At 33.8% G+C, this 12,508-nt stretch overlaps 1 protein-coding gene and 1 long non-coding RNA gene across 4 annotated transcripts in view; one reads left to right on the forward strand and one right to left on the reverse strand.

Moving 5' to 3' along the window:
- The window catches only part of LOC141457689 (uncharacterized), a 58,606-nt gene extending 57,382 nt beyond the window's left edge, over positions 1 to 1,224 (reverse strand). The window contains exon 1 of the long non-coding RNA XR_012460452.1: positions 329 to 1,224. This is a non-coding gene — a long non-coding RNA (uncharacterized lncRNA). The remainder of the gene's footprint in view (positions 1 to 328) is intronic.
- LOC141458632 (neurotrimin-like) overlaps positions 1 to 12,508 on the forward strand; it is a 747,333-nt gene that overhangs the window by 71,578 nt on the left and 663,247 nt on the right. The window lies entirely within an intron of this gene.

Consider the following 12,508-nt stretch of genomic DNA (forward strand, 5'->3'; position numbering starts at 1 on the left):
AGAGAAGGAGATGCTCTAAATATTACTTGATAGCGACCGCTCATATTATCATCACTCAATTTGTGCTTGTCAAAATAGCATTATTGTCCATGAATAGAACAATGATAAAGTTATTTAAACGATTATAACGATGCTTCTGATGATTTTAAGAAGATTAATCTAAGCTGAAGAATTATTTTTTTTGCTTAATCATTTTCTCATCAATCAAGAGAAACATTAGACCATAATAGTACTAACAAATAATAATAATAATAATTTCTGGACGTCTTTTTGGTAAGCCTCTAAAACCACAGGGTTAGATGAGGTAATTGTCTAAGTAGGTACTTACTTTTAAAGCCTTTCCATCAATGAGTTCTTTCCTTAACTATCTATTATTCCAATCTCCATCTCACAAATTCCTGCCCATCATCTCCTCCTGCCATTGGCGCGCTGCTCTTCGTCTTCTTTCTGGCAGGGAGAATCTAACTCTGAATCTTCTCAGGCCACTTGTCTGAGTCCATCCAACGGCCATGCCCGTACCATCTCAGCTTCCTTTCTGTTACTTTTTATTTATTTATTTATTGCTTATAAGGACTATGTCCTTATAGCAAGGGTTTGGTTACAGAAAATACAAACATTTCGATATACAAAAAAAAAGAAAGATTTTCATCTCTTTAACAAGTCAATTTACACAAAGTATAATCTGGCTTTTACCTCTTGAAAAATAAAGAAGAAATAATAACAAAAACTGAAAATACACTTTAATAGGTTGTAATATCAATAATAGTAGGAACTATAACTTAGATTTAATCATTTTTACTGACAAGCGAAATGTTAAATGTTAATATGTTTAAAACGAGATTGTCAAGTGAGAATGAAGCTTCTTAAAACCAGTACTGATGAGATGTAATTGTAGTATAATGTGATTTGCTGTTTTGTTTGGGATCTAATATTGTGTTCGGCCCACTGCTCTCCCATATTGTGAACTTTAAAATGTTGTCTAACTGACTGATATTCAACTAGAATGTGGTCGATGTCTTCTAAAACAATTAACGAACAGAGTTTGGCAATTCAATTAAGGATTAATTAAGGAAATTTTTATGACCTATTTACCGAAAGTCCTGTCTTGAGCAAACAATCTGGTGAAATGTAAAGGTATGTCACATGATAAATGAGAACGGTACAGTAACAGAAGAATTGAGGATTTTGTAAGAATGGTTATTGAAGTGAGAGTTGAATAAGCGTTCACAGTCTGAAGATAATCACCGTAAGTCTGTAGAATTTTAGGAATTTTCTTTTTTAGGCTGTAACCATCATTCTCATATACAATTTCTGATTGGCCTATCCTGTCTAAAATGGTTAATTGTAAGACCCAATTGTATTTAGTGTTAGAATCACCAAATACTGCGTAATTTGGTAAAACATAATTTTTGGATATCTGCTGTTATTCATACAGTGGCTACAAAAAGTATTTGCACACCTACGATTTTTGTTATTTCCAAAAGGCAAATGAAATAAATTATATCGTACTGTCTTATATTTTTTTGTTAGTCATTTTAGATACATATTTTATAGAAAAAATTATTTAATTATATTTATGTTTGCCAAAAAAAATTAAAAACTACATTTTAAAACACAAAAAGTATTTGCACACCAAACAATATTCTTGTTTGTTTAATTAATAAATCCGTTCAAAGGTTGATTTAAAATTTTAAATTAGAAATAATTATGTTTTGGTTCCAATTCAGTTGTTAGCAAGATTAACATGGCAAAAACAGCAGAAATTTCAAACACAATTCGCTTTAAGGTAATTAAATTGCGGAATAACAAAAAAAGTTATCGGCAAATCGCTAGTATCTTAAATATGAACATGTCCACGGTGCGATACATCATTAAAAGGTACGAAGATAGGGGAACTATTGAAAATAAACGAAGAACCGGTAGACCTAAAGTGTTAAATGAAAGACAAAGAAGAGGCATTGTTCGTCAGGTAAGGGCCAATCCATTCACAAGTGCGGGCGAGTTGGCGAATATGGTCGCGACAACATCTCAGCGAGTGAGTGAAAGCACTATAAGGAATGTTTTGCACTTGACAAATTATTACGGTAGAACTGCTAGGAAAAAGCCATTCATTAGTGAGAAGAATAGAAAAAAAAGACTAGAGTTCGCAAAGAAATATTCAGGCAAGTCAATAGAATTTTGGGAGAATGTGCTCTTCACTGACGAAAGTAAATATAACATTTTTGGAAGTGATGGCCGGCAATATGTTTGGCGAAAGGTAAATGAGGAATTTAAAAATCAAAATATAATTCCGACAGTGAAACATGGGGGAGGCAACGTGATGGTTTGGGGCTGTGTTTCTGCAAAAGGTGTGGGTAAACTTGTGTTTATTGAAAAAAATATGAATGCTCGAATGTATGTAGATATTCTGCGCCAAAATTTGGGCCAAAGTGTTCGTAAGTTGGGTATGGAAAATTCATTTTTATTCCAACACGACAATGATCCGAAACACACAGCGAGAGTTACAGAGGAGTGGATGCTCTATAATGTGCCAAGGAGACTTCACACACCTCCTCAATCTCCAGATGTGAACATCATTGAACATATTTGGCAAATGCTACACGTTAGAATACGAAAACATACAATTTCTAATAAAGATTCACTGAAAAAGGCTTTACTAGAGGAATGGGATAAAATAAGCCTTGATGATATTAAACCATTAATTTGTTCGATGCCTAACAGACTCAAGGCTATAATAGAAGCCCAGGGATTAAATACTAAATATTAAAATTAATTTTTTTATTAAATTTTATATAGAATCAAGATGTGTGCAAATACTTTTTGTGTTTTAAAATGTAGTTTTTAATTTTTTTTGGCAAACATAAATATAATTAAATAATTTTTTCTATAAAATATGTATCTAAAATGACTAACAAAAAATTATAAGACAGTACGATATAATTTATTTCATTTGCCTTTTGGAAATAACAAAAATCGTAGGTGTGCAAATACTTTTTGTAGCCACAGTATTTGAGTAATCACGCCAATCAATTTAAAGTTAATTTTAGAATGGTATAACTCACAGCTAGCTGACCCGTCTCTAACGTAATCAAGTATTTTGGAGTGTTTTTGGAGAGTTGGAGATGTCTCTTGTAGAAAAAAGGATGCCTTTTCCAGTTCCTCCGTATATCTCAGGCCCCAAACCTGAGTACACTTGAGATCAGGGCTTCATTAAGTTTTCTTTTTGATTCCCACGAAGAGACTTTCTGTTACTTTTTAATCGACAGTCTAAGTAAGTAAAAAGTAAAAAAAAAGGCATTCACAACTTGACTGCTAAATTGTTCCACACTTTAAACCAAAACAAATTCCTGGATAACCTAAACCTACCTTCCTTCTGTTTCGCTATGTTTTTTTTCTAAAATTTCTCTATAGTCTATACAATGTAAAAACATTGGTTTTGAACAATTAAATGGAGTTCTCTAGAACAATGTTTACGTTAACTTCATTACACTTGGTTTACGTGATTCAGGGCTATATATTTTGCCATTTCTTTTTAACTAACAACTCAAAAAAAAAAAATGAACTACCTTAAATAAACCTTTATTTTTATTTTTTAGTTTAAACACCCATTTCCAAGAGAAACTTAACAGAAGAAGTTTAAAGAGAAAGAAAAATAATCACAAAAGAATATTTGAATAAGGCTGAGTAAATGAGAATTGAGATGTAAGTTACGAGTAAAAACATTACATATTCAAAACAATCGCAGTTCTCTCTATATAGACGGAACGAGGCGAACAGGCGTTGAGAGCACGGACTCGTTGTTTAATTTACACTGGCATAAGTTGGCCACTTGTTGATTCTGTCTGACATACTGAAAAATGCTGGGCCTCAGAAGTGTACACATTCAAGTTAAGCTAAACATGGCATAGTTAACGTTCCGGCTAACATATATATGCTTTATTACGTACAAGTTTCATCAAGTAAATTACATTTATTTCCGGTTATAAAGTAATAAAAAGGCTGCTGAACATTTAATTAAACATACGATTTTAAGAGCAATTCCTACGTTAGAGGTAATAAAATTTTCGTAACCATGCAGGAAAAGTTACTCAGATAACAATTTCTCTCAATTTATGTACATTTTACTTTCCATTACATTGGGCATGAGAAAATTCTTGTCAAATTTTCTACATTAAATTTTCAACAGAAATTTCCATTTTGCCATCTCCCTATTCTAAAAACAAGTAATTTTTACAGAATATAATACAAAAAAAATAGAGGTTTATACAATTGTTTGACTGTCAGTGGAGTCACTGATCAGAACAACTTCAAAAACCAAAATAAAATCAGTTCCTTAGATTCTCTATAAACATTTTATTATTGAAAATAAAACTTTATTTGAAGCATTTGTTCCGGAAAAATCGATTAACGGCACTTGCAGGTGCTTATGGTGGTTGAAGTATCTTCTTAAGTGCTATTTTAGTACAATGTAAGTACTTATCACCTATTAAATATTATTAAGGATTAAATATGCAAACATGATTAAATATGTCTTAACTCTAAATGGAAGGAACATTGAAATAGAGTTCTTAGTGGATCTAAATGATAAGTTTTATATAAATAATGAACAGTCACTTTTTAATATTAGGTGGATCTTCAAAATTAGAGGTGACCTACTTGGCCTCAACTATAAAAGCTTTAAAAGTTCGGATACTCTGTGCACGGTGTGTGACCGGGAGGAGGGGGAGGATCTGTTCCATTTTCTGGCGGTTTGTCCTGTGTATGATGAAATTCGCCGGAGGTGGTTTGGGTCTCCTGTTCTTTCCGGAAGCGATGTTGCGGGCTATCTGAACGGTGGAAGTTGGGATGCCCTAATAAATTTTTGTAGGATGGCATTTATTCGTAGAGTAAATATATTATATTAAATTTTCTTTATATAGGCGCTTTTATTTGATTTTTGTTTAATTGATTTGTGAATATTGCTTTTTAAATGTTTAGTTAAGAAAAAGGTTCATTATTCTTATTTTATATTGTTTTTTTCATATTTTTATTCATCAAATTAGAGTAAAATTGTTTTGTTAATGTATATAATATAGTTCATTATATAGACTCCACTGACGGCCGTAAGGCCAAGTTGCTGTCTTTTAACAGATACTCAGTAAAGTTTGTATATTTTTAAATTTTTTCTGTATATATGGCACAATCAATAAAGACTTTTTCTTCTTCTTCTTAGTGGCTATAAGAATTTCTATATCACCTGGGGTTTTTAGAAATTGACTGAGAGAAGGAACCATAACTACAATAACGGAATATCTTGAAAATTCAAAAAAATTGTCATTCGATTACGTGTTAATTCGTGCACTAAGGCTGGAAACACAGTGGAGCGGCGGGCAAAGTGGCGATGATAGCTGCTTCAAATCAAAGAGAACGACGAGCAGCGAGCAAAGAGTCGCATGCACATAGTGACGAGTTTAGACGCGTTCTCCTTTCGACGAAACAAGATGGAGGAACTATTTTTATATGAAAATTCTTCGTTGAAACTTTGGTATTTGCAGCAGCTTAGTAGTAGGAGCTGCAGTGTACATGATATAAATAAGTCTAGAAATGAACTTGGTGAATTTCATCACTTGTACCAACAACTTCGGGAGCATCCTGGCAAGTTTCATGCGTATTTTCGAATGTCTGTTTCAACATTTGATTACATACTAGCCCAGTGTAACCCCATTAATCAAAATCAAATTTTATTGTTTTTGAGTAATACGCATACATATACATTGAGTAATACATAACATGAGTTAGGCACAATATAGAAAAATTAACTATGTAGGTTATTAACTAAATACAAATCTGTGTAACCCCATTAATCCTAGCAGTTACTTTAAGGTTAGAAAATCAAAATAAATAAAAATAAAATAGAAATATATGCAGAAAAAAAGAAATTAGTCAATTAAAAAAACACAATTTTATTAAATCACTACACCATGATTTGTCGTAAATTAATGTTGTTCATCTGAAAAACTGGAGTAGTACGACGCTACAGAAGGATTGGAGAATTCGTCCTGATCAGAAGTAGTAGGACGTGAAAATGTAATTTAATTTTGCCTAGTATTTAGATGAAAGTTAGCATTAAGGGATTGAGAACCAAATTAAATGTAGCAAAAATTACCTGAATTCTCCATTAACTACTAATTGTTAATTAATTTTAACTATTAATTATTAATTGTTAAAAACTATTGTAGCTTCACAAATACTATGGCCCCACAGAGGTTTCTTTAAACAAACTAAACCAATAATGTATCAATATCCATAACCTTTGAAAAATAACCTTTACAAATTGAGCGCGATGAGAGCGAAGAAATCAAACATGTCATAACGCTTCGCTCTACTCTCTAGAGATAGCGTTGCTCTATCTTCGCTTTGCTCGCCACTATGCGCGGTCCCATATGTTTACTTGTGTTTGATTTCGCCGCTTTGCTCTTCGCTATCATCGCCGCTTTGCTCGCCGCTCCACTATGTTTCCAGCCTAAGGCGCCAAGGTAGCTGAGCGGTGATAGGCAAGATGTATTGTTGGTTAGCAGGTTCGATTCCCTGGACTAGGTCTTATACTTATTTTATTTAATCGTTTTTTGTTTTACTTGATTTAATTTCACAACTGCAGTATATTTCTGCAATAAGTGAAGCTGATACAATATGATAATAGAATAAATACATGGAATAGCATGAGGGGAGAATTCAACCCATTGGTGAAACTCCCAAAGTGGTACAGTTCACTATTGAAAGATTGGCACTTACTTCATTGAGAAGATCGAGTGGCCACCTGCGCTTCAACCGCCTGGGAGGATTTCCTGGTAGAGTAGTAAGTTGAGCTACTAGAGGATTGGGATGTGAGGTGATTGAAGTCTGGAATTTAACGTAACAGGATCTTGCAGCTTCTGAAACATAGGGAACAAGGAGTTCTCGGTGAAAAGCTAGATTTAGAAACAAAGTAAGGAGCAATAGCGATTCGATGTTTTTGACTGGAAGGATTGGATTCTTGAAGATATTAGAAGCTTTGGCTGAGCCCCAAAGTTCCATTCCGTAAGTCCAGGCAGGTTTCAGTATCATTGTGGAGAGAAGATTGCCGTATCATCGGTATAAGTTAAATGGAGGGTATGAGGATTGGTAGGAATATCAGCAGTGTATATGGTGTAGAGTACAGGCCAAGGACACTTCCCTGGGGAACACCTGCACGAACTGAGCAAGAAGGAGAATAGGAATTTCCACGGTCGACACTAAAAAAACGTCCAGAAAGATAAGATTGAAGATAAGATTGATTTAATGCCTAATACGAAATTTATAGTTAAGTAGGTTTGCTAATCGCCTGCGTCCATTACGCCTAATTTGGTAGCAGGACGAAGAGCTCTCCTGTAAAAGTAGGCCTTTACTTTAGTTTCTTTTCGGGTTCAGTTAAGAAGAGTTTTGTCAATTATATGGCACCCGATCATAAGTTCCAAGGGCGCTAATGACATCAACTGTCGATTAGAGGGAAATTGATGCAATGTTTTTATTAAAAGTGGATAGAAAGAAATAGATTTCTACAATTCCAGAAAATAATATTTTCTTTTCCAAATTCTAGAATGGCTGTACTATCAAAACTAACCAAAAGAGTGCTGATATATCTATCAGTGAGTATCAATTTCAAGGGACCATTAGAGGCAGAAAGCATCGTATTACATCTTTAGTGTAGAGCTATTGACCGAATTGAGTCACTCTTAGTGGTTTTCCAGGATGTGAAGTTGATTGCAGGCTTTCCATATGGTTATAACACAGTATAAGCTAATTGAAACCCAATTACCATCAGATTAACTCCTCGTTAACGTCACTCATTTGCCCTAATTAATGTACAGGTGATGACAACATTCATATTAGAGATTTTCGTTCAATTATTGATTAATCAGAAATTTTTAAAAAAGGCTAAAAAAGGCTAAAAATGAAAATAAACAAGCTAGAAGAAGAACGAAGATATTGAGCATTACAAAACGCTAAATCCTTTTGCTTTTGTGGTATTCCTTTTAGAATTCAATCTAATCTACTCGCAATACCAGTACTGTCTTCCACCCACATTAATCCTTTATATACTCTTTTGAATCAAATACCATCCTGTTTAAAAATATATTTGGAAATAAATACTATCTGTCGGGTACTTGCTATACAGTGGATTAGAAGGTAAACTATTTTTTACTGCACTTTTTAAAGTATTGCTTTATTCTTGTACGAGTATGCTATTAGAATGAGCTGCATTAATACACCGTTCTTGCAAAGAGAGCTGTTATAAGATAAATATTAAAATATCCGGCGACTGTTTACTATAAAAGAAGAACTCTTTATCGTGAATCCAATCCTGCAAAACTACACGAAAAATGCAACGATTTTTTGCTGGCAGCTGCTTTCAAAGTTGTTACTTCCAAAATTAAAAATATTTTTGAGAAAAAATTATATCATTTCCTCTGTTAGAAGTATCCTTGAATCTAATTTGCAGGAAGAATATTCTTCAGTAAAAGTGTAGAATTAAAAGGTAGAAAGATGATTGCTAATATCAGTCATAATTTTGTATTGCTTTTGGCCAAGCTTTCGACCTAGAGACTGGGTCATCTTTAGGGTAAATCCTTGTAGACAACTATAGTAATTTTTACTTTTTTAACATCAAAGGTTGACGTGTCTACTGTCCTGACTGTTTAGATACTCAGTACTACGGTTTGGAGTCCCCAAAATATCATTCGGTATGTCAAGACAGGATTCATGGTGTAGTTTAATAGTTTATTGTTTAACCCTTTTAGTACCGATATATCGTCGTTCGGTGCACTTGCCAAAAATACCAACGACGATATATCGTTGCGCCTCCGTTGGGGCCTTATTGTACTCATCACAAGAGGTCTGTGTTTCAAAATAACTTTATAAAATGTTAAAATGGTTCATATTCGATGCAACACAAGTGAAAAAATGGTTATTAGATTTAACTTTTTGTTATATTGTAGGGAGGGGGAAGGTACGGAAGGAAACCAACGTAAACGAAACAAAACTTTATTACAAATAAACGAAAACTCTTTACACACATACGTATTAATAGCAACTAAGAATAGTCTCTCTCTCAACCAGGTTGACACCAGGACGACCGTGACGAACTTCCGGCTCGCAGGTCACACTGACTCGGGCTATACTAGCGGGTCCCCCGTTTCGGCGTACGGCCGTCCTCGCCCGTTTCCGCTCTCTCTACAATATTTTATGCTGATTAGTGCCGCGGGTCTGTATATGTTAGAGTGATAAGATAGAAACGGGACCCGGGATATCCCTCGGATATTCGTCGACACGGGATAGTTTCTCTGGACAGTAATCGCAATCTTTATGATGTTTATGATAGTTATCGGAGTATTCAAGTGGCATGCGTGCATCGACTCGGCAAGCCTAAAATCTTTTTCAGTCTTTCTTGATCCTTCTAACGTGCAGTCAGTATTCAAAAACCGTCAAAATTTTCATAGAGACACAATTAGCAGTAGAAAATTTTGTCAGTTTTGTTGATACCTTTTTGAAAAAATTATACCCTGTTACGAACATGGATGACGCAGAATTAGTGCGAATTATTGACAATAATAATGTCTATACATTATACTAAAAGATGTATATAGAGCTATGACCAAATGATGACTTTTTTTTATGTGCAATTACCATTTGAAAAAGAGAAATCACTTTTGTACGATTTTTGTTAAGTCTTATGTTCATGTTATTCTTATGATTTTCAACAAATAATGAAACACAATTCGTATCGTTTTATTCTCCCTTTATTTCCGAATATGCTGCTTTTTATATTTTGTAAATATCACTTCTACTTTCGTTTTTACGAGCATTTTCGCAAACTTCTGCAAATTCGCCGATTCGGCCCGGTATTGTTCGCTTAGGCACGTTCTTTTCGCCGGTACTAAAAGGGTTAATGAAAGCAGAGAAGTCGAGAAGTCTAGAAGAGAAGTTTGAATCGTCTGTTTAGTTCTTTCCGTTTAAGTCTCGTTTTTGGATTCCAGGTTAGGCGTTTGTCCATGAAAGATTCCTAGGTACTAGCCACAATCTGTTACAGAAAGAGGAGTGTAATTTAGGTAAACGGGTGGAAGGATATTTTGCCTGAGGGAGAAGGTAATGTAATTACATTTGGTTTCAATTATTTTAATTCTCCATTTCTTTAGCCAAGGCTCAGAATCTAAATGGGATTGAAGGGAGCGGTAGGCAAGGACCGAATCTTTATGAGGAGAGAAGATTGCCGTATCATCGACATAAGTAATAAGAAAAGTATGAGGATTGGTACAAGAAAGTTCTTAATAATAATAACATAAAAAGTTCATTCAGTAATGTTATTCTATCGATCAAAACGGATTTCGAACAACAAACCTTATTGAGGTTTATACAACTCCATAAGTAAAAAATCGATTTTATAGTTTCAATAATTTTTCGATTTTAAACTGTTCTTCCCAGTCTGAGCATTCTGGGCATCTTCTGCAAGTTCAGCTCTTGGTCTCAGTGAGTAAATCCATAACCTCAATGTCAGCATATGTTCACCACCACATACCAACTGCTCCCCTAACTGGACCATGTAAATCTATCGAAACATTGTAGAAGGTTTTCATCGTGAATAATTGCGTAATACAACCAGATAACCAATCCGGTGTAGAAGTGGTTTCCTACTGTTTAGATCACAAAGTTAAAAGCATCCTAATTTTTTTTTTTTTTTATATGAAGTAAACAAAAGAGAGAAATAATAATTATTTTAATTAAGGAAAATAAGGGAAAAGTTTAGATCCAACAATACGGACCAAGTTGTTACTGAAAAGTACATTTGTTCGGTTGAGTTTTCAACTTTTAAAACATTAATTTAACCTGACCCAGGATAGAAAAGTGGGTTTTTAACTATTTTTATTTTTATTAATAATAAATTTTCAGCATTAAGCGCCATTTCTGAAATTTGTTTACTCAGTTAGATACTTACAAAATAGATAATTTTTAATTTTATGTTATAGATTTAGAAAAACAATTGTAGCTAAATTTGCATAGTTTCTAATGGTTTTGAAAGATCATGGATGTTAAAATAAAGATAGTATTTTCACATGTTGAGAAGATTGGATTCAGGTGCCCAAATCTTGCAATATAGACTAGTATACTTTTTGCCTCGAGTTTTCTTTTGTATTTAAGTATACTGTTAGATAAATTGGAAGGTTTTATTGCATTAACTCATATTTTAATGACTTCTCAACATTATGCAGGTAAATATTGGAACCAAATTCAGTTCCATTTGTCTTCTTCAATATTCTGTTTTCATCAGACTCTCTTATTATATTCTGGTCTATATTTACAGTAGACTGAACTTTTAATTTCTATGTAGGTAATATAGGTACCAAATTTAGGTGCCACGGTAGCAGAACTTTTAGAGGCCTGCAAAGTTAATATGTATTGTTGGTTAATAGGTTCGATTCCCTGGCTAGATCTTGGATTTAATTTAATGTTTAATATCGAGAACTTTGTAGTAAAGTATGTTTGTTAGTCGCCTCCCTCTATGACATCTAATTTAGAAGTTGGACGTAAAGCTAGCCTGAAACTAAATTATGCATTACTTTACTTTATATGAGTCAAATTCAATTCCTTGTCTTAAATATTTAGCAGACCTGACTCTCTCATTATATCTTATCTGTACAAGGAAGAGGATTGCTGTTGAAGAGGGCAGGTGAACAGGAGCTCCGCCGGAGAGTAAACGTGGCGTGCTAGCATTTCTGTGGGTTCATTTTAATCCGCCACTTCTTGGCCTAGGATTCTATTTTGTGTCCTGCAGAATTATTCTAAATTGTTCTTATAAAATCAATCAATTATAATAAATATTTAAAAAAAAAATCATTGTTCTATTCAACATCTGGAATAATCTAATCATAAAATTTTGTGTTTTGAGTTTTAATTTGTGATCATGTTACCACTGTGTAACCAAGGAACCTCCACTGATTTGTACAGATTGAAAATAAATCGTAACCTCCATTTAATGAGCACATAATAAAATTTTACTAAAACTAATGTTTTTTTGTAATTAATTAAAATAATCCCTCGTTAATTACTTTAATTTAAGGAAACGGATTAGAGCGAAGTTAATATCCTAGTAAGGAAAGGGAGGATGAAAAATCAACTATATTTGCAGCGGAGAGGTTGGGTACATTGTGAGTCACTAAGTAATGTCGCACTAATAAAGGTGATATTACTTGATTCTGCTTCAAACCTGCCTCTACCAGGGCTGTTTCTCTCACATCTCTACCACATCCCCAAACTAAGCCGAAGTTCCAACCCTAGATGGCACAAGTGATAATTGCACCAGGACATCCCCCTCCATACAGTTAGACAGACGGTTTAGTTATAATAAGGGGATTTCTCTATGTTGTGAAAGCTGTTATATACTCAGATGTTAACATTTTCTGTCTTACTAAGAAGTAAGAGTTTTAACACTTATCCTACGAACTTAGAACAGGTCTTC

The sequence above is a fragment of the Rhodnius prolixus genome, unplaced genomic scaffold (assembly GCF_049639745.1).
Source record: "Rhodnius prolixus isolate KJV_2025 unplaced genomic scaffold, Rpr scaffold_5, whole genome shotgun sequence".
Classification (NCBI taxonomy): Eukaryota; Metazoa; Arthropoda; class Insecta; order Hemiptera; family Reduviidae; genus Rhodnius; species Rhodnius prolixus.